General features: G+C 39.6%; 1 protein-coding gene across 3 annotated transcripts in view; it reads left to right on the top strand.

The window, feature by feature from the left end:
* The window catches only part of Fbxw7 (F-box and WD repeat domain containing 7), a 141256-nt gene that overhangs the window by 40889 nt on the left and 76801 nt on the right, over nucleotides 1–23566 (top strand). For 2 of the 3 annotated variants that reach the window (XM_041658967.1, XM_041658969.1), the window contains one exon: nucleotides 1205–1252. The gene's annotated coding sequence lies outside the window, so the exon portion shown is untranslated. Of the gene's footprint in view, nucleotides 1–1204; nucleotides 1253–1624; nucleotides 1687–23566 lie in introns of all 3 variants that reach the window. The other variant, XM_041658966.1, reaches the window with a different exon arrangement.

Genomic DNA, 23566 nt, shown 5'->3' with positions numbered 1-23566 from the left:
TGCATTTGCCTCTAGCAAAGAGAGCAAACCTGAGAAAATGCTGCTTTCAAGAAGTCATGCTTAATGCTGTTATTTTGTGTCTAGAATTACTTCCCAAGCTCTCTCCGGTTTTCTGTGGAGGTAGTTGCTCCATGTTGGATGCCATTTGTTGACAGGTTTCTGTCCCACCCGGTCCTGCAGTCATTCAGCCCCAAAGAAACACACAGAGGTCTACATTAATTATAAACTAGTTGGCCTAGTAGCTCAGGCTTCTTATTAACTCTTATAACTTATATTAGCCCATAAGACTTGTCTGTGTTAGCATGTGGCTTGGTACCTTTTTGGCGAGGAAGCCACATCTTGCTTGCTCTGTGCCTGGCTTCCTCTATGTCTGGGTGACAACAGCAGACGGAGCTTTCCTTTTTCCCAGAATTCTCTTGTTCTCATTGCCCCGCCTCTATTTCCTGCCTGGTCGCCCTGCCTATATTTTCTGCATGGCTACTGGCCAATCAGCATTTTATTAAACAAGTACAAGATACAAGTCTTTATTGGGGTAAAACCATTTTCCCACAGCAGAATCTACCATTGTCAATATTAATAAGATTTTAGACATATAAAAATATTTATTTGCAAAGTGTTTCTTCAGTAGGTTAATTAGACTTCTTTAAAAGGAATTGTTTTTTTAAAAAAATCTTAGTTTTCTAAACAATAGGACTGAATAGTTCTCTTTTAAAAGGTTTTACAGATTTGTGGTGTGAATTGAGTTGAGTGCAGTTGCTGTGTTGAAGCAGATGGCTTAGTCGTCATTAAAAATGAAGTGATTAACAGCAAAAAAAGATAAATATATGCTTTTTAAAGTCCAGAGTGAACTGCCTGGCAAATAGTCAGTTCCCTAAATATTATTTAGTACTTCTGTTCCTGGTGCTTTGAACCTAATGGAACTTGGGACCTGACAGAGATGATTTGTACTATAGTTACTTTTATTAAGTTACATAACTTAAATCTGACTTCTATAAACAGTAAAATCAACTTGTCAGCTTATACATAATTTTTTGCTATGGATAAAATATTTTAATATTTTAAACTTTGCCAGTGTTCTGATAGTTTATTAGTTCCTCCATGTGTTACTTATGCAAGTTATTTTTAAGAACATGAAAATTTTGTTTAAATTAGGCAGAGTATGTTTAATTATGACATTGAATCATTTTTATTTTTATTTATTTAGGAAATCTCAGCTATCCACGAGACTTTTAAAAGGCTCTCTAAATACTTGGTAAGTGCTTGGTTTTTTTTTCTTTTTTTTTTTTAAATTTATTTATTTATTAAGGATTTCTGCCTCCTCCCCGCCACCGCCTCCTATTTCCCTCCCCCTCCCCCGATCAAGTCCCTCTCCCTCATCAGCTTGAAGAGCAATCAGGGTTCCCTGACCTGTGGGAAGTCCAAGGACCACCCACCTCCATCCAGGTTTAGTAAGGTGAGCATCCAAACTGCCTAGGCTCCCCCAAAGCCAGTACGTGCAGTAGGATCAATTGGTTTTCTTGTACTTTTGCATGTTCCTTAAATTTATGTATATATTCTATATATACTTCTGATAACGGTAACTTAAATTGCAATAAGAATTATATTTATTTTCGTTTTTACCTAGGTACGAGAATTTCTTCTCTATATCTTTTGTGATCCCTCTACACAGTGTGTCTAGAAAATCAGGTTAGTAATCAGGAATAGCAAATTTATGAGTTAAATAAGACTTTTCCTACCTGAGATTTTATAGTAATGATCTATTAATTGCCAAAAGACATGCAGATTTATTATTATTATTGCTATTATTACTATTCTCCTATTTATTGCTTTACTGTTCCTTAATGTATTAAATCTTGTTTACTACATTGTATCAGCATAAACACTATGACTGAGGTTCAGCATCTATCATGTTTCCAATCTGTATTATTTTCATTTCTTTGTTTTAAGATTAAAATGAAAGCTTTTGTAGTTGCCTCTAATTAAGAATCTGTTAAGTTTCCATTTCACCAGCGAATACGGTTTCTCTCGTCCTCAACCCCATCTCTGTATAGTTTGTGTGCGCATACACATTTGAGTACAGATGCTTTATTCCTCTCTGATCTTACTCTCTTAAGGCAGGGCCTCACGGGAACTTTACCTCACACAACAGCCTTTTTGTGTCCCCTAACCCAGCGGTGGGGTTACAGCCGGTGTGACTATGCCCAGCTTTCATGTGAGTGCTGCCAATCAAAGCTTGGGTTCCCCTGCTCGCCCAGCAAGCCCTCCTGTCACCCAGCCATCTCCCCAGCCCATCTCTCGTTCCTGCTTCTCCTGGATAGCCCTCTTTCCCCACCCATCCATCAGTGTGTCCATGCATCCACCCACACACATATGTATATGTATATTCTGCATGTAACAGGTGATAATTTCTTTTCCCTGAGTGTGGCTTAAACATCGACTAACATGATGCTCTCATGTCTACCCATTTCTTAGACAATTTTTTCTCTTCTTCATAGCTGGGGAGGTGGGGACCTCCATAATGTATATGTGCTACCATTTCTTTGTCCATTCCTTCATGTGTTATGAATCGTGCTGCAGTAGATGCTGATATACAAGACACTATTTGGTATGCTGACATAGATTCTTCTGGAAATGTGCTCAGGAGTGAGATAGCCTCACATGAAGTTCTATTTGTAGTTTTCTGAGGATCCCTATACTGTTGTCCATAGTGGCTATGCCAGCTTGTGTGCATTCCTTGTTAATAGTGAAAATTTTTAAGTGATTAAGTGTTCTACAAAATGGACAAAATGCTCAGACATCTGGTAATCAAGTACCGTGATATAGTTTATGGTTGTTGTGAATATAATCTCCAAAAGTGTTTATTTCATTTAGTTAAAGGGGACTGTGAAGTGAACAAACATCCTTTATGTCCTAAACCGTTCACTGTATTGGAACAGAGGGTATTTCCATAACAAGTGTTCAGTACACACTTGGGACTTGTAGCATATTCAGGAGCATAAGACAGCAGATACAGATTTCTTGTGCCTTACAGTGTGGCAACTGATTCTGGAGTGTATATACAGAAAGGGGGAGTGATGCTCAAGTATATGCAGTATACACTCATATTTGTAGACTACTCAATGATCCTCTAGTATATTCAGTATACACTAGTACTTGTGGACTAGTCAGTGATCCTCGAGTATATTCAGTATACACTGTACTTGTGGACTAGTCACTTATCCTCGAGTATATTCAGTATACACTAGTACTTGTGGACTAGTCAGTGATCCTCGAGTATATTCAGTATACACTAGTACTTGTGGACTAGTCAGTGATCCTCAAGTATATTTGGTATACACTCTCCTCACAACTCAGGCTGCTTTCTTGCCCTTCTCTCCTTTGACTCCCCTCTCTAAGCAATTGGTGCTTATTAGAGTTTGCCTGTTTTGGACATTGGTTAAAGTGGCACCACACAGTATTGTTCTTTTGTGCCTGGCTTCATTCTCTTAGCACAATACTTTCAGCATTATATGTGTCATATCAGTATTTAATTTATTTTTATAACTTATTAGGTCATTTGTATGCTATGTTTTATTTAGTCTTTCATCAGCTAATAGATCCAGGTTTTTAATTGGTACGAATGTATGTGTTGTGAGCTTGCTTGTGTAAGTTTTTTGTGGCTATATATTTTCACTTCTTTTGAGCTTATGTGGATTGATACTTAGTCCTTCGTGTTCCTTTTCAAGGTGTACTTTTCAGCAGTACACAGAGGTTCTAGTTTTTCCACATTCTCTTGAACATGAGAATGCCTGTATTTTATGCCTGTGTTTTAGTGTTCCTAGTTGGTGTGAAAGGGTTTTTCATTGTGGATGGTTTCATTGCTTACTGATCATTTGTTGTCTCTGAAGGAAGAGCTATTCAAATTCTTTACTCAATTTTCAGCTTATATTATACCTTTAATTTTGAATTGTGGGTATTCCTTATAAATTGTGACTACTAGACCTTTATCAAATATGAGTATTTTCTCCTAGTCTTTGGATTATCTTTTTACTTTTAAAAAATGTCACTGGAAAAGAATGAAAAATTTTAATCTTGATAGAGTTCAGCATTCATTTTGTTGCATAGATACAGGTTCATTTTAAGATAAGGATTTATCGATGGTCTAAGTCTGTGACACACTTCATCACAAGTCCATAGAGAACACTGATATTTCTTGTGTCCAGAGCGCAAGGAAGCAGTTACTATTATATTTGAGTTTCAGCGTCTGTTCTTGAAAGAAAATAGATCCATTCAAGATGTAGCTTTGTTTCTTTTTGAATGAATATGTTTTTCGACTTGTCATGTGGCTTTGGCTGTCTGAAAACTTTTCTAGAGTAACACAGACAACACAAGGCTGATGGAAGAGCTGGAGTGCTGGGGAGAAGCCCTGAGGCAGGATACCATCAGAGGTGTGAGCATACATCTGAGTATGAAAGAATATAGCCAAGGCCAGATATGCTGTTACAGTTTTCCATTGTCTGGTTCCCTCCAGAGTTATTAGAGAGGCATGGGAAGCAGATAGGACTCATTTTCAGATTTAGTAAATTAACAAGTTTAGAGTAACTCATGAGTCCCATCAGAAAAACCGAGAAATCCTGTGTTGAAAGGATTCAAGGAATATACTTAGTGAATAGCTAGAGCTTGGAGAGCAGCAGCAGCGATACTTTACAGAAGCAGGAGAGCGTCTTAGGGCTGTCTGGAAGAGTTACTTAAATAAGCAAAGAGGAGAGTCAATTAACTTAGAGTAATAAAAGTCATCACCAGGAAGGCTGGGGAGGATAGAGAGACACTGGGATTTCCTACCATCTGACCGCAATTACAGGTAATTCTAAAGGAAATCCACCAGTTTGAAGGGAAATAGCCCTAAATGGCAGGGCCACCTATTAAAAGAATTCACATCAATGCTAGTAAATATGTAATTTACTATAATTTTTTTCTACTTATAAAAAATCTGCATGCTTTTTCCTTACCGTAAAAATAAAAACAGCAAAATATAATTCTATAGTGTTGACTAAATACTATGTATGTGAAAACGTTTATCAAATTGTGCTGTTTCTTTTTGACTAAATTTTGATTTTGTTGATGTTATGGTTGAGGATCTTTATTGTGCTCTTGTGTATTTGAATGAGTTTGTCGTGAAATACCTGAGACGATATGCCAGACAGTATTTAATAATGCTATGACAAATGGATGCTGGCTGCTGTTTATTCTCTCATGCTTTATTATATGAAATCTGCTTACATTTTTAATTTCTGCTCAGGATTTTTAGTAGCATATGTTTACTTCCTCAGATGTGAAGATTTTATAACATAAATTTACCATTTTAACTGTTTCAGGCAGGCAGTTCAGTGACATTAATTATATTCACATTGCTGGGTGTTTATCACTGCCCATATTTAGAACTTTCCCTACTCCTGCCAAAGCTCTGTGCTAAGTAAGCACTGGTCCCCAAGCTCCCAGTTTCTCTTGTTTCAGCATTGGTAGAGGGTCTGCCTTAGCCAGCCAGTGCTCTGTGTATTCTTGACACCAACTGCTTAGATAGCTGTTTGCAGACCCTTCTAAGTGTGGGGTCGATTTTCAGAAGTTTTTATCTGAAGACCATTTTATATTTTTGCCTTTAAATTTCATACCTTTTATTTTAGAAATTCTTTTAGCATCTATGTATTTCCTGGCTGTCCTAAAACTTGCACAGACCAAGCTGGCCTCAACTTTGCGTTGGGTCTGCTACCCTAGAATTTGGAGGGCTGTTGGTCAGCGTGTGCCACCATGTCTGACTTTTTATATTTGTTGTTTTGTGTTGTATTTTGGAAGGCTGAATCCTGATTGTCAAGAGCTCTGTTGTGTCTTGTTCTGAGGGACCCCTGCATTTGTGATTAGGAATGTTGAAATGAAGAGGCTAAGATGCCCAAGTCACAATGTGCTTTGAAGGAGAGAGCGGCCACTAATTACCTTGGCCTGCGAGCACTTTGGATTTAGCTCAGTGAAACTAGTTTTGAACTTGTGGTTTCAAGAACTTTGAGCCAATAAATGTATTTTTTGCCAGTGAGTTTGTAGTAGTTTGTGGCACAGCCAGGGAAGCAGGTGCAGACCTTGGTCCCTATTCATGGAGTGTTGCCATTAAACAATGCTTAGATGCTTGTGGGAGAACTTGGGGAATATGTAACAAGTGGTAGAACATGAATGGAGAAGGCCTAGCTTGCCTTGAATAAGGTAAAATACAAAAGATTTGCTGATGAGGCCTCAGAAGGAGGTAAAGGACCCTGTTTTTAGAACAGAAAAGCCAGTACTGGGGCTAGAGAGGTGGTAGAGTAGTTAAGAATACTTGCTGCCTGTGCAGAGGACCTGAGCCAAGTTCCCTGCACCCACATTGGGCAGCTCCCGACTTCCTGCACCTCTAGCTCCAGGAGATCTGATGCTCCTCAGGGCCTCTGCAGGCACATACAGCTATGTGCCTTAGTAACATACATGTATACAAGCATATACGTGCCTACACACAAATAAGTAAATAAAAATACAAGGAAAAGGAAGCCTATTTTCTTAGGGAATCCGTGACGGCTGGTGGAAGCAGCGTTAGAGGCCCCGCTGGTGAAGGCCGTCTGCGGTGCATGTGCGGAGGCTGCTGTTGAGCGACTTGAGTGACCGTCTTTCATTGTCCAGCTCATTTTTCAGCACGGACTCAGCGGATGTAGAATTTCTCGGTGGGCTGGACTGCCTGGTCCGTGAGCCCCTGCATCTTCCTGCTTTTGCCTCCTTGGTGGTAGGACTACAGTTGCGTGCGAGCCTTTTTACGTGGGGATCTGACCCAGGTCCTCACGCTTGCCCAGCAAGCATTTCACCTACCTAGCCATCCTCAGTCCCTAAATTTATATTTTCATATAATATCAGTATTCCTTGGAGGAAACATCTATTAGAGCTGGGGATCAAACCTGAGGATTTGCACATGGTGGGTAAGCTCTACCTCTGAACTATTTCCCTAACCCTATATATGCTTAGGCATAAAGACTTTGGAACTTAGTATTTTTCGTTTTGTTTTGTTTTTGATTTTGATTTTTGAGACAGGATTTCTCTTGTGTAACTCTAGCTGTCCTGGAACTTGCTCTGTAGATCAGGATGGTCCTGAACTCAGAGATCTGTGAGCCTCTGCCTCCCCAGAACTCTGTGCTGGGTTCAAAGGCGTGCACCACTGCTGCCCTGCTACTTTGAGACTTATTTTTGGGCACATGGACATGTAAAAAGTTAACCCAAGGTTTAGAACTTCCTTGCTTGAGAGTTAAAATTTGAATTTATGATGAAAACGTTATTTAGCAGAATATATTAGGCCATTTAGATGAGCTTACTTACTGAAAAAAGTTACTTGTAAAGTAGAAGTTCATTGTTTGTAGAATCATTTTAAACAGTAACATTTGGTAGTGGCTAATTAGTACATTTGGATTATAAATATCATATACCCAGCCTTTACCTCCCTTCTAAGTCCTTTTGTTCTACAATGGGGTCTTGTTTTCTAGTGGAAGCATATGCATTAATAATTGTGTTTTTAACCATCGCTAAGTTGAAATTCAGTGTTAAAGTAAGATGTAATGCTACTTAGTATGGAATTTCTAAATATTACAGTTCCCTCTTGTGTCGCTTCAGAGTTACTGCAGCATGCTCAGCCTTTCCACAGCGTGTGTCAATCATACTGTTAGCATTTCTTTAGTAGCTGAATTTAGAACCCTCATGCTGAAACTTCCTCGTAGTAAGTTCCTGTGGGTGCCAGTGGGAAGCACAGGCACTGCACAGTGTCAGACATTAGCATGTCTCTACTGGGCAGTGGGGGATCCAGGCCGGGGGTGGGGTGGGGTGGGGGGCGGGTTCTTTGGGGTGTGAGTGATGGGAGAAGGCGGGGCAGGCCTGGTACTCTTAGAGACAACATGGAGAATTTGGATATTGAGTGGTGTTAATTGTTATGGAAATACAGTTAATGTGATGGTACCGTCTGGTGATTATGTGAACACGAGAGGCGTTTGTGAAGTCGTGTGTGGGTGTGGGAGGTGGTGTGAGTGAATGTGCGTGTGTGTAGTATGTGTAGGAATGGTGTCTGCAACTTGATTTAGAATGCATGCAAAGAAAGAATAGACAAGCAATATTTTCACTGTTTTGAGTTGAATATGGTGTGATAAACACAAATCTATAAATATACTCTTCTTTTTCTGCATACTGGAAACTTCACTTAGAATGTCCGTTCCCCCGATGATTGTTCTGCTCGTGCCGCTCCTCCTCTTCTGACATTTAAAAGTGATCTGAAATATTATAAATGTTTTACTTAGGTTTTTGTTATAGAAATGAGGCTTTTGCAAACCATTTAATCTTTTCTCCTGTATTTTTCTCCTTGGTGCCTATCACCATTTATTATAAGTAATTATTTTGCTTGTTATGTTTTTTTAAAAAAAACTTTATTTTGTCTTTGTTCCTGGAATGTAAATTTAATGCTTGTGGAAAAGATTTCTCTTTCCTTTGAGATGTCTTTGTTACTCTTACTTGCCTAGCGCATTAGATGCTTAGTAAATACTTGAGTGATTGGTTGAATGGGAATTAGTTCTGGAAGATCAAGGACAGAACCAAAGAGAATGGGGCGTATGGGAACTGTAACCTTGTGAAAACAGTTGTGAGCTCATATGTGCAGATCTAGAAGGTAAGTCACCCTCGCTCTTTACTGTGAAACCTTGCTATGCCAAGCATGCACCGTAGTTCCAACAACAGAAATCACTCTACGTTACTGGGCTGCTTTCCCAGTTGTTTTCAAAATGTTATCTGATTTTTGAGACAAAATCTCCTTCTGATTTTCAACTTACATGGAAGCAATGCTCCTGGTTAGCTTCGACTGTCCGGGACGTCATGCCTATGCCACGGTGACTGGAGATTAATTGTACATGCTCTTCTTTATTTTCATTTTTAAGATTTATTTTATGTGTGTGAATGTTTTGCCTGCATGTATGTCTTTTGTGTTTGGTGTCCATAAAGGCCAGAAGAGGGCATTAATTACAGATAAATATGGACCATTTGAGAAGAATGTTCTATTGCAGAGTTGTGTTATGTTTGTAGGTTTCTGTGGGTGGATGAAGGATGGTTGGATGGATGATTGGGTGGATGGAGCTGGAGAGCTAATCCAGGGCCTTGTGCATGCTGGGCAAGCTTTTAAGGCTGCTACTAAACATGGATCCTGTTGTTTCCTTAATAATTGGAAATTAATTCAACATGCATAATATAGTATTTAGTTTTTTAAAGTAAAATTTTGACAGAGTTACTCATAATTAAGAAGGAAACTAGTTAACTTTATTGAAGTAATCCTGAGGTCTGGGAATGTGGTTTAGTGGTTGTCGTGTGAATGAGAATGGCCCCTAGTGGTTTGTGTATTTGAATACTTGGTCCATAGTAGGTGAAACCGTTAGGAAAAGATTAGGAGGTGTGGCCTTGCTGGAGGAGGTGTGTCACTGGTGTGAACTCCGCCTCTAGCCTGCTGATAAGTTGTAAGCTGTCAGCTCCAGCCCTGCTAAGCATGCAATGCAAAGGTCACAAACTCACCACCCCAGACTGTGAGCAAGCCCCCAATAAGTTCTGTCTTTGTCATGGTGTCACCTCACTGCGACAGAGCAGTAACTAAGACAATGGTAGATCACTTGCTTACCGTGCTGAAGGCCCTGAGTTTCATCTTTAGCACTAGAGAGGGAGAAAAAATCATGCTTTTAACTTACTCATGACCAAATATTAATATATAATGTTACCTCTACTTCTTAAACCGGGCTGTAGGTAGGCTTGATTAAATAGTCACTGTCTTTTTTCAGAACAATATTATGGTCTCTTTTTTTGACATTTTAAAAATGTTTATTTCTGTTGGTTAGTCTTTAAGTTATGTCCGTATGCAACCTAAGGATCAATAGTACATTGAATTAGCTGACAGGGAAAAAAATGATAAATAATGAAAATAACTATTACTGCTTATTCTATTTTTGTTAGAACTAATTTAAGAGCCAAGGGATATTGGGGGTGTTAGGGGAAATGAGGCTGATGAAGCATTTCATGGCTGGAGGTTTCAGAAGCATTTTATGCTTTCAGATCTTTTATTTTAGGCTTTGTATAGAAGCAGTAGAAATGCTGAGGGCTGGACAGATAAGATGCCTTGCTTTCATTGAGAGCAGCTTACATTTGCTGGGGACTTTAAATTGATGTTTGCTTTATTTTACACTCAATAATGTATTTCTCTCATCTGAGCATATTGTATATTTATTGGCAGTGTAAATTACGTCAAGTGTTATTGCTTGGTGTCTGTTCTTACACTAGCACAGTGCATTAATTTTTTCATTAACTCTTTTACCTCCCCTGCCTCCCATATTTGCTAGAGAAGCACATGCACAGCAGTTGAGAACCTCTCCCCTAACGTCTCCGACGTGCGTTTCAAAGGAGGCAGCGTTAAAGTAGATTTTAGAAGTTCTGTTGTTAAGCCATTTTAGAAACTTAGGCTGGTAGTCCTTTGTATTTGATGATTGGCTGGTGTAGCAGCCGCACAGGAAGGTAGACTACATGGCAGTCCAGCTCAGTTGCATCTGCAGGTGAGGGTTTAGCTTCTGTTGAGCATACACTGCCTTCAGCAGGCAAGGAAGAGGTTACTGAATGATTCTGTTTCTTTCCTTCTGTAGCTTTTATTTACAGAAGGTAGGTTTTCTCCCCCTGTGAAGTGCATACCTGTTTATAGGTATTCTGGAAAAACTGATTTAAGTCTAACACGACTGTGGGAAGGACAGTGCACGGGGAAGGTAGAAACAGTGCTGGCTCTTGAGAGCTTAAAGAGGAAAGGAATGGAGCATGGTGCACACACAAATACAGAGCTTTTCAATGCACAGGACATAGATAGGGTCTTGTAATAGAAGCTGTTTTGTTATTTTTATTTGCCTTTTAAAAAAAGATGTGTTAAAAAGAATTGACATTGGTATCTGAGTGTTAATTGTTACTTTGAATAGAGATTTTTTTTTTTAAAAGAAGACTAGCATATTTGTACCTAATATGCCTCTTTTATCCTGGGATTTTAGAAATAATTATAACTACCAGATTCAAGTAGCTATCTATATGTTATCAGGAAAGGTAGAATGCTTTAAGTATAAACATTTTAGGACATGACTAACGTCTTTAATACTGTTTGCTTATATTTTCAAAGAGGGCTTCAGGTTTTAAAAGTTCTCTGTCTACTGAAATGCAAATGACTAAGGGTCAGGAGAGGTTCTGGATGGCTTTTAGGTATTGCCAGTACTTACACAGTCACATCCTCTCTTCCCGGTGAGACTGAACATTACGGGTGCTGCCAGTCTGACCCTGCTGGACAGAACTTCATTTCTGTTCCTCTCAAGTCTGAGTCCAGTCTGCAGAGGGAAGTGTTGCCCTCTCCCACCACTACTCAAAGATTTATACTAGCTACTATCCAGATTTTATTTTTTTAAGAAAAGATTTAGGCCTATGTTTTCTGTTTCCCATTGAATTTTAAGTCTAGTATTGAGATTGGGAATGGGTTCTGTAAGTCGGGCTGGAGTAGAGAAGGAAAGTGAGTGAGCATGCTTACTGTGAGCGTTTGGCAGGCTTCTGAAGTGTGGAGCCATAAGTCATCGGTTCTGATTGGTGAGCTTCTCTGTCCAGTAATCCTCTCCTGTTGTTCTCAGAGCGGTGCTGCAGCGAGCGTCCTCAGTCTGAGCCCTTCTTGAACAGTGTGCGGGGACAGCAAGGGGTGGGGCTCTTTCTGGTTGGCTATTGAAATAGCGTGCATTTACAGAGGGAACAAGTTGGATAGGCTGGCCAGAAGGTGTAGGCAGACAGATCCAAACTGGTGGAAGACAGAAGGAGTGGTTAGTATGTTTTGGGGTGTCTTGAGTTTGCTCCTTTGCTAAGTTCTTGAGCTTTAATATGAACACGTTGGAATATTAAAGCACCTTACATTCTTTGTGTAGTAGCAGGAGACTTGATGCTTCTCACAGATTTTCTTGGCGATGAGTTTGTGGCTGTTATATTCTGTTGTGAACTTGGATTTTCATTTGTTTTTATTTCATTTTTTGGCAGTATTTCTTTTAGCCAGAGAGCTGCAGAATGAGTCAGTAAGCCCGTTCTAGTCTATCTGGACATTACTTGTGATTTCTTAAGTCAGATCTCTCTCATGCTCAAGTCAATGTGTGGCTGCGGCTGCAGCATTGTTTCTTTTCTAATGAAGAGGTTGAGCCGCTCGCCTTGCTGCTCCGATCTGTTCCCTTGTAGCCAGACAGCTGACCAGCTGCAGAGATTTTCCATCGAATGGTCCAGGAAACCAAAGGTAACTACATGGATTTATTTCAAATAAAAAATATACAGTTAAAATGGCTGCATCATTAGCAGGGCCAAGTGATTAAACATAAAAGGCCAATTAAGATGTTCTTAGCTGTTTTCTTGACCTTGCAGTAGCTATCCAATATCATTTTGTCATCATCAGATTGTGGCAGTGGAAATGTACTGCAGTAATTGATTTTGTAATAGGATCAGGTGATTTACCAGCGGCCCTGAAAACCACTTGCTTGCTCTGACTGTAGCACTCTAATGGATGCTGTGATTGCACCCAGAGTTGATTCGAGACTGCTGGCCACCCGCAGCAGCAGCAGCATTTATGTTAAAAACCAGAGTGCTAGGCTTTTCTTGTTTGTTTTCTCTGCTGTCAGTTTTACTTGAGTGCCCCTGTGAAATCCTAGAGATTACGGTTTTCTTTTTCACCGACCAGTTTATAAAAAGTTTATCGTTGTGCCTGGCCTTAAATACAATAAAACACAGTCTTCTCTCTTTGCTTCTGAACTCAGTGACATGGGAACACATGTCTAAAGCATGAGCTTTTGTTAATGAGTATTATCTGAATGAAGTAAAATATTAACACCTGGAAATCTCATCAGGTTCCAACTTTAGCTGTAAGATAACACTGGGGTTACAGGAAGCTGTTGACCCAGAAAGTCACTAGAAAGTTTGCTCTTTGTCTTTTTTTAGTGTTTTGGTTTCTCAGTGTTTTTTTTTTCTTCTTTTTTTTTTAAGGAATTCTAAACTCGATTATTTCTTAGGAATATCAAGAAAAACAGCACGGGCTATTGTAATGTTTAAGGATACACCAAATTAATAAACTTGATATCCAATATTATTTACTATCCAATATTACAAACTGGTTATATTTGAATAATTTTTGGCTTCCTTTGCCTTTAGAGTAAACAAATTGATTATAAATATGGGTGTACAAAACTCATTCTTAGAATGCACCTGCTGCTGTAGGCCGTGCTGAGATCCTGGCTGCTGACATCTTGCTTGGGGCTTTGTATCAGTGAATAAATATACCCCCCTTCCCTTGCTGGTGCCACCGCCTTTCTGTTTAGTATGTCATGCAGTGTTTTCTACAGAACCACACACACACACACACACATTGACTTTTCTGTCATTCCTTAGATGCATTCTTGCTCTTCTCTCTACCGTATTTCATGACACTTAAGATAACTAAATAGTATTCAGGATTTGCTTTGCAAAATCCTGTTGCAGAATCAAGCATAGTACCGCCATTGCATGTGCTGTCCACACTATCCAAACCCTGCATGGGGACCTTTCCTTTCTGATAGGCCCAGGGGCTAACACTGAACTGTTTGACGCCTTAGTGTTTCTTCCAAGTGGAGATATTAACAATCTCACTTTAGAAGGTAGCTATAGATAATCAACATTGGAGTTTGAAGTCTTTATTCTTCCTTTAGCAAGTTTCTTCTTCACCTTTTCCTCACTCCTACCAACAGCTCTAAATCCCTCTGTGTGCATTGGTTATATGTACATAAGGATGCCATTACCATTTGAGATTTGCTCCAGGGCATGTCTGAATTCAATATTTATTGAAAATGTTAAATGATGTACCATCAGCAAATCAATTACTGATAAATGTTTGCTGTAGTATTGTACATTAAAGCCCCCTCTCCCGGCTTTGTATAGTTGGTTGAGCATAGCTGAAGAGAAGTGAGTACCAGTGTGTGACTTCTTGCTTAAAATGATTTTGAAAGGTACTGGGAACTGCTACTGTTCCGCAGTGCGATAGTGCTTCATCTAAAGTTAAAGGGAGATGTGTCTTGTGAAGTTCTACCCCCAGTAGAGCAGCCTTTTCTCAAGAGCCTCAGATCAAACATTTAAGACCTGGATTTTGTCTGGCTTTGTTACTAATACTTTTGATGATCTTGATCAAGTTATTTATGAATGATGGCTTTAAGGCCCCTTAAAATATTCATTCAAAAGAATTCAGTTTATCCTGTCAGAGAGGTACCTACAGAACTGGGACTGAAGCTGTAGAGGTTGGAGTTCAGTGGGATTTAGAATTTCTTAGAGAATTTGTAGGCGGTATTGATACCTCCTTTGCCTATTCATGTCGCTTTCTTTTTGCTAAGAGTACTGTTTTATTTTGGGGGAGTGTTCGAGACAGGGTTACTCTGTATAGCTTTGGAGCCTGTCCTGGAACTCACTCCGTAGACCAGGCTGGCCTCAAACTCACAGAGATCCATCTGTCTCTGCCTCCCGAGTGCTAGGGTTAAATGCACCACCACTGCCTGCCCTTTTTTCTTTTTGATACCTAGTATTCTCTATATAGGATATTTGTCCCATGATTTATAATAGCATTTAAAAGACCAGACCTGGGGCTAAATTCTGACACTGGTGATTCTTTTCCTGGCGTTGTTAGGTTGTTTGTTCAGTATTTAACATGGTAGTTTTGGTGAGCAGTGTTTGGAAAGGCACTGCTATCTCTAGTGCTCTGGCCTGTATTCCTGGTATGTACACTCCGGAGCCTCCTTTGTGGCTTGGGCAACTATAGGCTAGGCTGGATGAATTGGTGCTTTTGGACCAGGTTGCTCTAGTAAGGTCTTCAATGTCAGTCATTTCATTTGTGAGATGGCTATTCTGAATTTTTTGCAGGGGCTTGTTTTGAGGTGGGGTTTCTCTGTGTAGCCTTGCTCTATAGAACAGGCTGGCCTTGAACTCAAAGATCCGCCTGCCTCTGCTTCTGCCAATATTTTTAAGATAAGGAGACTGAGCTGACTAAAATCTTGAAACTTTCCTAAAAATCTGATGACTAGGAAATAGTATAGTCAAGATTGAAGCTCTGCTTTAAAATACTTTCTTTGTGATAAGAAATATTGCAACAAGACTATTTTCTTATACATTTCAAGAATTTTATCTTTGAATTAAGCCGTAACTGCATATTGAAGCAAATATCTGAAAATAATCTTGTTTAATATTTATACCTTGCATAAGAAGGAAGTGGCGTATTGACCTCTTGTTGAATAGTAACATGTAGGTGGTAAGTATACCATGCTGTATATTCTTTTTGGAGGGGTGCTTCAGGGATTGCTTGGATCTATACCACTCAGAAAAGAGGAAGAGTAAAAACCAGGGCTGGAGAGATACTCAGTCTGTCATGTGCTTGGTGGGTAAGCGTGTGGCCTGAGATTGATACCTGGTACCCAGTGTAAAGGCCAGTTGCAGCTCCCAGCAATGGGGAGGCAGAGACAGGATTCCTGGGGTTAGCTGACTAGCTACTCAGGTCTAATTGGCAAGCCTCAGGTTCCTAGAATAGAAACAGGACGGAGGGTGCCCGAGGAGAAACAGTCCAGGTTGTTCTCTGACTCCACTTGCATGTGCACACAGACACACCTGCGCATACACACATACACATCATATCAGTAACCACAGGCAGAAGCTGTGTAATGGAATACAGGGATCTTTGTTTAGTAAAAAACATTATTTCCGTGTCTGAGTGGGTATTGGTGCATTTGTGCAGTCCCTACAGAGGCCAGAAGAGAGTGTTGGATGGTACTCTTTGGATTGATTCATATGGTGCTGGGCACTGAACTCAGGTCTTTGCAAGAGTAGCATATGCTCTTAATTGCTGAACTCTTTCTCTAGACCTGGGTTCTTTTTTAAAGAAATTTTTTGCATATTTTGAGAAACATTGATACTGAGAATATACTCTGATTTTTTTAAAACTTGTTCTGCATGTTGCCTACAAGTTTTCCTTTTCTTAAGAATTGGTTTTTGTAAAGAATCAGACTTGTAAAATCATGCTTTGCACTGTTAATGGAGTTGCGATAGAACGAGCAATCTCATATACTGATAATTGTTATTTCAGGGGCATTTTGTAAATCTCGTGGAGATTTATTCTACGAAGTCAGTCTGAGGTTGCACAAAAAGATTGAAGCACAAGCATGCTTATGCCAGGTAAAACCTGGGAGCAGTTCAGCTGTACACATCAAAGAAAATCGTCAGTTCTCTCTAGTTGCTTGGATTACCTTCTAGTTGCAATGGGAAGGTTAATACAGGAAAACATTTGGAGTTTAGTATAAAGTTTCAAAAGAATATCATGGTAATATGTACAGCACAAAAATGCCATGGGGGTCAAGAATAGTTAAATATAAACACTTTGATGTAGTTCACCATGTCTTTGCATGGTAGAGTTACAGATGATCTCCAGTATCCCTTCTGCTCAGACCTATTCTCAAAGTCCCTGGTAGGTTTTAGATATTAAAAGATTCAGTTGTGTAAGCAAACATCAGCTTTTATGTTCTGTTATCTATCTCCAAAGGGGCTTTCCTCCTCACCCTAATGTGTTCTGGTGTTTAATGTAAAAATTGTGGCTTAGTAAGAGCAGTGTGTGCCATGCTGTGCCCTGCCCTATGCTAGGCATCGGGGAATTTGTCTGTTTTAATCGTTACCTAAAACATTCATTGGATAGAAGCCTCATTTTAGAATTTATGAGCCTTTGAGACTTGGCAAACTCGATGAGATCATACTTGGTGGGTAGGTTTTTAACCTCAGTATCACTTCAAGGCTCACTTTCTTATCCTTGATATTATCTTAGTTAATCCCATCTGAAATTGTAGTGTTCAAAATGTGGGGAACAAGGGAAGCTTTAAAATAAGGCTTCCTAATTCAAATTACACAGTGAACAATTGTCATTTTTATTCTACCACTGTTAATGTCTGCTGATGAGGACAATTTACTTGCCATTCTTGTCACTTATTGATAACTGGATAATAGTTAAATTCCTGTGCAAACAAAGCACTGGAGATACGAAAACAGCAAAGGCATAAATGGCTCTCGAGGTTGGTGGCCTGTTAGGAAAGCCGACAATGGAGAGCACAGGGGCAGCGTTGCCGCTGGCGGGGCTGGAGTGGGCTGGGCTTGCTTTAATGGCTTTGAAGTGGGTGGTGTGCGAGAGTCATTTCGGGAGAGAGCAGATTTTAATTTTTATTTTTCAGAAGGAGCCGTTGATTTTATTTTTCCACAAGTTCTAGGACTCTGTCCTTGAAGCAGCCAGCGCCCTTGCCCTCCATGGATGATGGTTTATCTCCTTGAGTTTAAGAGGCAGTCGTGCTGGTGGCACCGACGTGATGAGCGGGGTGGGAGAGCCTGGGAGGGCCTGCAGGACAGAAACTGAAAGCAGCAGCATTGCAGGGAGGAGTGCACAGAGGGAAGGAGCTAAGTGTTGTTGAGTTGATCTGTGAATTGGGCTGAAGTATACGGAAAACGTGTGTAGTAGTGGGCTGAGACAAAAGCCACAGGTTTCACTTTTAGCTTGAGAAATTACTAGAGTTTGGTTGTTTTTTGGGGAGATGGTGGTGGTGGTGATCAATTCAGATGGTTACTCTGGATGTTACAGTATCTTCCAAGACAGAACTACACATACATCATGCATAACTTGGCAAGAGTAATTGGTAACTGGTTTCCACGGGTGTGTGTTGAGAGCAGTGTAGTGAGTGGCATCCTTTAGAATCCAAGACTGGAAGTGTTTTGGATAGTTTTTAGTCATAACTTCAAGGGACAAATGTCTGTACACATGTATATCTGTATGTATATATTATCTGTACACATATATAATATGCATGTATATATATTACCTGCACATATATTATCTGCAGTGTATATATTATCTGTTCGTATATATTATCTGCACATACATACACATAAATGTATATTATCTGTACATATTTGGAGCAGGATGGACGGTGGAAGCATTTGATCACATTTGCTTACTACTCCTCCTGTGCCCTAAAGCACTACACATGCTTTGATTCAATTTTTAATACTTTGTATTGCCGAAATTAAGTTACAAATCAGTTTGAAAGTGTTAAGTATATATTATCAACAGATTTAAATGCTGAAGTCAACTTTATCATTGTTTAGGGTTAAAGAAAAGAGTCACCTATAACCAGAGATGAAGCACACCTATTTCTCCTTGGTAATTTTGGATTTTCATGAAGAAAATAATTTCAGTTTCGCTCTGCAAAACTCTAAAAAGATGACTCCTAGGAGAACATAATCATTTTAATGGATGGTGTCTTTGTCATGTGGCATTATTATAAAATCGATGAAACTGACTCAGGTTTTGTTTTTAAAAATGGACATCATACCCCAGAGTTGAAATTAATCTTGAGATAAAGGACCACAGATCCTAGCACTATAATATCATTTATATTTCTAATTTTTATTTCATTTCATTTTTGTGAACATTTCACTGTAACCATCTGTCTTCATGTTTCTTACACACTATAAGCTGAAGTGGGCACTGTTAAGGTTGACTGGACATGATTGAAGCGTGCACCAGGCATAGGAGCTTCATCTCAGTGGAGATTGTCTTCGTCCTGGGGTTACAAACACGGAAACAGTAAAGCTAGACCTAAGTAAAGCACTGATAGTTCTGGACGGCCTTGAAAACTGTAATAGGCAGTTCTGTTATACGTTTGGTGCTGCAAAGATCACTCAGTGGGTAAAGTGCTTGTCCCATAAACATGAGGACCTGTGTTTTGATTCCAGCACCCAGGTAAAAAGTAAAGCTTGGTGGTATGTGCTTGTAATTCCAGGACTGGAGGGGTGGAGATAGGATCACTGTGGCTTGCTGGCCAAGCAGTGAAGCTAAATTGGTAAGTTCTAAGCCCAGTAAGAAGTACTGTCTCAAGTGAGTACTTGGGAGGCAGAGGTGGGTATATTTCTGTGAGTTCAAGGCCAGCCTAGTCTACATTTCTGTGAGTTTCAGGCTGTCTGAGTTGCCTAATAGAGAGACTATGTGTACACACATACACACACACACGAGAGAGACTGAGAAAGATACCTGATGTCGACCTGTACTCTCCACATATATGCATGTGCAAACACACCTGTATGGACTGGTGCATAGACAAGCACACATACGTTTCACATAGACACAAATAACAAACCATCCATCTTGCTCTGAAAAAGAGTGAAGTTCCGTAAAACCAGCTTTGAAAATGGGCTTATGGCATCTAGAAGCTTCTGTACCAGCAACGACCAGTGACAATTTATAAAACATGGGTAAACGTGGCCACCCAATGTCAGTTCTGAGTCTTAGAGTTTAGGACACATATCTATTAGGGGTAAGACTGTTGAAATTAGTAAAGGTATCTAAGATATAGTCTTTTTTATCACTACCTCGTCCCTGTAAAAATAAACACAGAGGAAGCATTTCATGTCTTTATTCATACCCAACGTATTACTATGGAGTTTACCATGGAACACTAGTAGTTGAAGCCGTTAGTCAGCTTGTAGTTGACCTTTATGTAGATTCTCTCAGACCATTTGTTTTTTTAGTGATTGTTTGTGTGTGTGTTGGGGTGCATGCTGTGGTGTTGTTGGGGGTCAGACAACAGTTCACAGGAGGTGATTCTCCCTTAGTTTTCTTCCTTTCCGCATTCATGGAAAACGAACTCAGGTCATCAGGCGTGGCAGCAAGTGCCTCTTTGGCCCCTCGGTTTTATTCTTAATGTCATTGTACATTGATAATGCTCACTTAGTCAGAAAACTTGCTTCCGATGGTGTTGGCTAATTTCAGTGTCAACTTGACATAGGCTATTGTCATCTTGGAAGAAGGAATCTTCCCATAGGATTGATTTGTACACAAGTCTTTAGTGCATTTTCTTGATTGATGTGGCAGGGCCCAGCTTATTGCTGGTTGTATCACACCAAGGCAGATGAGCCTGGGTGTTTTAAAAAACAAAAACAAAAACAGGCTAAGAAAGCCACAGAGAGCAGGCCAGTAAGCAGCTCTCTTCCATGGCTTCTGCATCAGCTTCTGCCTCTGGGTTACTACTTTGTTTTGAGCCCTTGTCCTGACTTCCCTCATTGATGAGCTGTGATGTGAATCTGTAAGTTGAAATAAGCTTGTTATTTCCCAAGTTGCTTTTGGTCGTGGTGTTTTATCATAGCCATAGAAACTCTGGGGTAGATGTCTTTTTAACATGAGTGAAAACTAAGGTGGACTGACACTATGCCAACTTTATCCCTCACTGTTGAGTGTATTAACTAATTCACACTACTGAGCCACTTTATAGAGATAAACTGTATTTCTAGGCTCGTTGCTTTATCATTGATTGTTCATGTATTAGCATGGATTTATATACAGTCCTCTATTTTTTCTTCTGCATTTTTCTCCCATGTGAGAGGGAAGTAGTTGACGGGATATAGCTGACCCTTTAAAATTCACTCTCATATAGGCTAAGAGTTAGGAGCATGTGCTGTTTCTGCAGAGGATCCAGTTGTCTTCCCAGCACCTGTATGACAGCTCCTAGCTGTCTGTAGCAAGTTCCAGGGGACCAGACAAATGTACACATATACACTCATGCAGATAAAATGAAGATAAGTGTATGTAAAAATTAGTTTATCTCCTAGATATTGTATATTTCACATCGTGTACATGCTAACTTTTACATAATCATTTCAAGGTAGCAGAATAAAGGAAATAAATAGGGAAACTGATGAGCCGCATGTGGAAGCTGGGTTCTCTACAAGAGTAGCAAATGCTTATGACCTAGGCAAATTTCATTTGAGTGAGGTTTGGTTATATTTTGTACTGCTTATTAATAGAGTTCTTTTGAATATTGAAATAGCTTATATAAAACAGTGCAGTGCTTGAAATACAGCTCATACTCAGTAAACATTTTGTTTGTGTGACAGAACTCTGATTCAAAGACCACTCTATTCCCATCCTTAGTTGTATGTGCAGAAAAATTTAGCTTAAACTTAGCTGCAGATTCAGAAGTCGACTAGCCAACACACATACCTGAGTATACTCAGGCAAGCAGTTTCTCTTATTAAGTTAAGACTTTTCCTTAGCTGATAAATGTTTCATTTGTTCACACTCCTTTCTGCTTTGATCAGGATGGTGGTGGTGGATTGGCAGGCATCTTCCCCGAGGCAGACTTGCACTTGGGATGCAGGATGCTCTACTTGGGGTGTGCCAGCAGTTTCATTCATTCCTGTTTGCTCATTTCTAGTACTGTAGGAAAGTGTTTTCTTAGCTAAGCTATAGTACTTAGGCATTGGCAAATTCATGGTTTACTTTAATAAAAGAAACATGGCATTTCTCCCAGTCTCAGTGCAGTATACCGAGTGACTGGCTTTATCCTGTTGTCATTGTGTCAACTGTATGAGTTTCTGTAATGACATTTTGTAAATTAATACAAAGTTAATCTGACTGTTAATTCTTTTTTGTTTTTCTTTATTTTTTCTAAAAAGATCATTATATTATTGTTTTTAAAAAATGATGCAACAAAAATGAGTATTTTTCTTTCCTTGTCTTCTGGTAGAAGAAGAAAGTATTTCTAGATTAGAGATTTGTTCACATTGTCTGTAGTCATTTACCTCACAACCCTGTTTCTTCTTATGCTAGAGGATGTGCATAGTGGATTCATAAAAGATATTGCATGGCTTTATAGAGGTAATTATATCCTTTTATGTTTTGCAAATTCAAGAATTGGAATTCTTAGGTTTTGACATTGCAAAATGTCTGACTTCCGTTGTTTTAAATTATCTTATAAAAATTTAGGTTGCATATACAAACTTGTTTATACTAAGCAATGAGCTTTGGAAAGTTCTAGGCCATGGTTCTTTTCCTATTTGAATGAGATTAAGTTCTAGGCTGTGGTTCTTTTCATGGTTGTTATGTTCTAGTGAGATTAAGAAACCTACAAGGTGTTTAGTTTCACAAATACATGATATTTAAATGCTGAAGTGCCATTAGTACTTGTGAAGAAATGTGTAAAGAATTAAAACATGAAAGAAGTCTATTCCATAAAACATGTCAGGCATGTATTCAAGTTGTGGACCCTTGTCATGGAGCAAAGTCTGTGTTCTTAGTTGTTGAGTATCTACGTCAGTCATATGGCTTATATATGACTAAGATGGATAGTTTTGTTTATTCATTTGTTCCTCCCATTAATGTTTATTGAATTGCAAGTGTAGAACTGTACACTCTCAGTCACATAAGATTTCCTCCTTCTTGGGCTTGATATATGTAAATCATAACCTAGTTCCAAGTAATTGATAGTGCAGGATACTTAAAAGTCCCAAATAGAGGTTAAGCTGTCTTAAAGACATGGCAGTTTCTGGTCATACACCCGCTTTATGAATAGTTGTTTTTTTTGTCTCTCATGGATTCTTGTGTTCCACTGCTTAGTGCAGTAATTGTGATTTTAAACTAAGCTTTGGTTACAGTGGTAGGAAAGCACCAAAGGGTACATGTCGAAAGAGCATCATATGATCATGCTTTAATTAAAAAAGTAAATTTCAGAGTATATTGGCTGAACTTTGTAGTTCTTAAACTATGAAAGGATTCCTTTTGTGTCAGTTACTTTTCCTGTTGCTGTGTTGAAGCACCCTTAACAAGAGCACCTTAAGGGAAGAAGGGCGCAACCCTGGCTCACAGCTGAGCGTGGTGTGTCATCAAGGGGACGCCCCAGTGTGAGGCTGCATTCTTAGTGCCAGCAGTGGTGAGTTCTTGCTGCCCAGCAACCTTCTCTCACCTGTTCAGTTTGGGACCCAGCCTGGAAAGTAAATGTCCCTGCCAGTTTGAGGGTAGGCCTTCCAGCTCAGTTAACCTAGGAAATATAGGTATAGACATGGCCAAGGCTGCTTTACTGGGTGTTCTAGGTCCTGTCAGTTTGACAAACTACCACTCTTTTCAGTTGCTAGTGGAATCTTTGATTTTTTTTCTAGAGATCTCATGATTATGGCCTAGTATCACATTCATGTGTGTGTGTGTGTGTGTGTGTGTGTGTATCTGTTTGCACACACATGTAGAGGTCAGAGTTCAGCCTCTGATGTCATTCCTCAGGCACTGTCCACTTTGTTTTTGAGACAATCTCTTACTGGCCTAGGATTCATGAATTGGGCCAGATTGCTTGGCCGGCAGTGAGCCCCAGGGCTCTTCTGTCTCCAGAGCTGCGGTTAGAAGCACTAATCATGTCTGACTTTTTTTTATGTGGGTTCTGGGGATTTATCTCAGGTCTTCATGCTATGTGGCAAACACCTCACTGATGGAACTGTCTCTTCAGCCCACTTATTTCTTAGTCAGGAGGATCTCCTGTTCCTATAGAAGCCCAAGTGGAGACGATTTTCTGACACCTTCCCGTTTGAACTCCTGTGGGCTCTCACAGCAGTCTCTTCCCATGGCTGAATGCTGGTGTAAGGAGGTGTGCGAAAGTAAACTGAC

Source organism: Microtus oregoni, unplaced genomic scaffold (genome assembly GCF_018167655.1).
Source record: "Microtus oregoni isolate MIOR12 unplaced genomic scaffold, Mior012 000010F_ref0000083, whole genome shotgun sequence".
NCBI classification, from domain to species: Eukaryota; Metazoa; Chordata; class Mammalia; order Rodentia; family Cricetidae; genus Microtus; species Microtus oregoni.
This window is presented reverse-complemented; position numbering and strand designations above follow the sequence as displayed.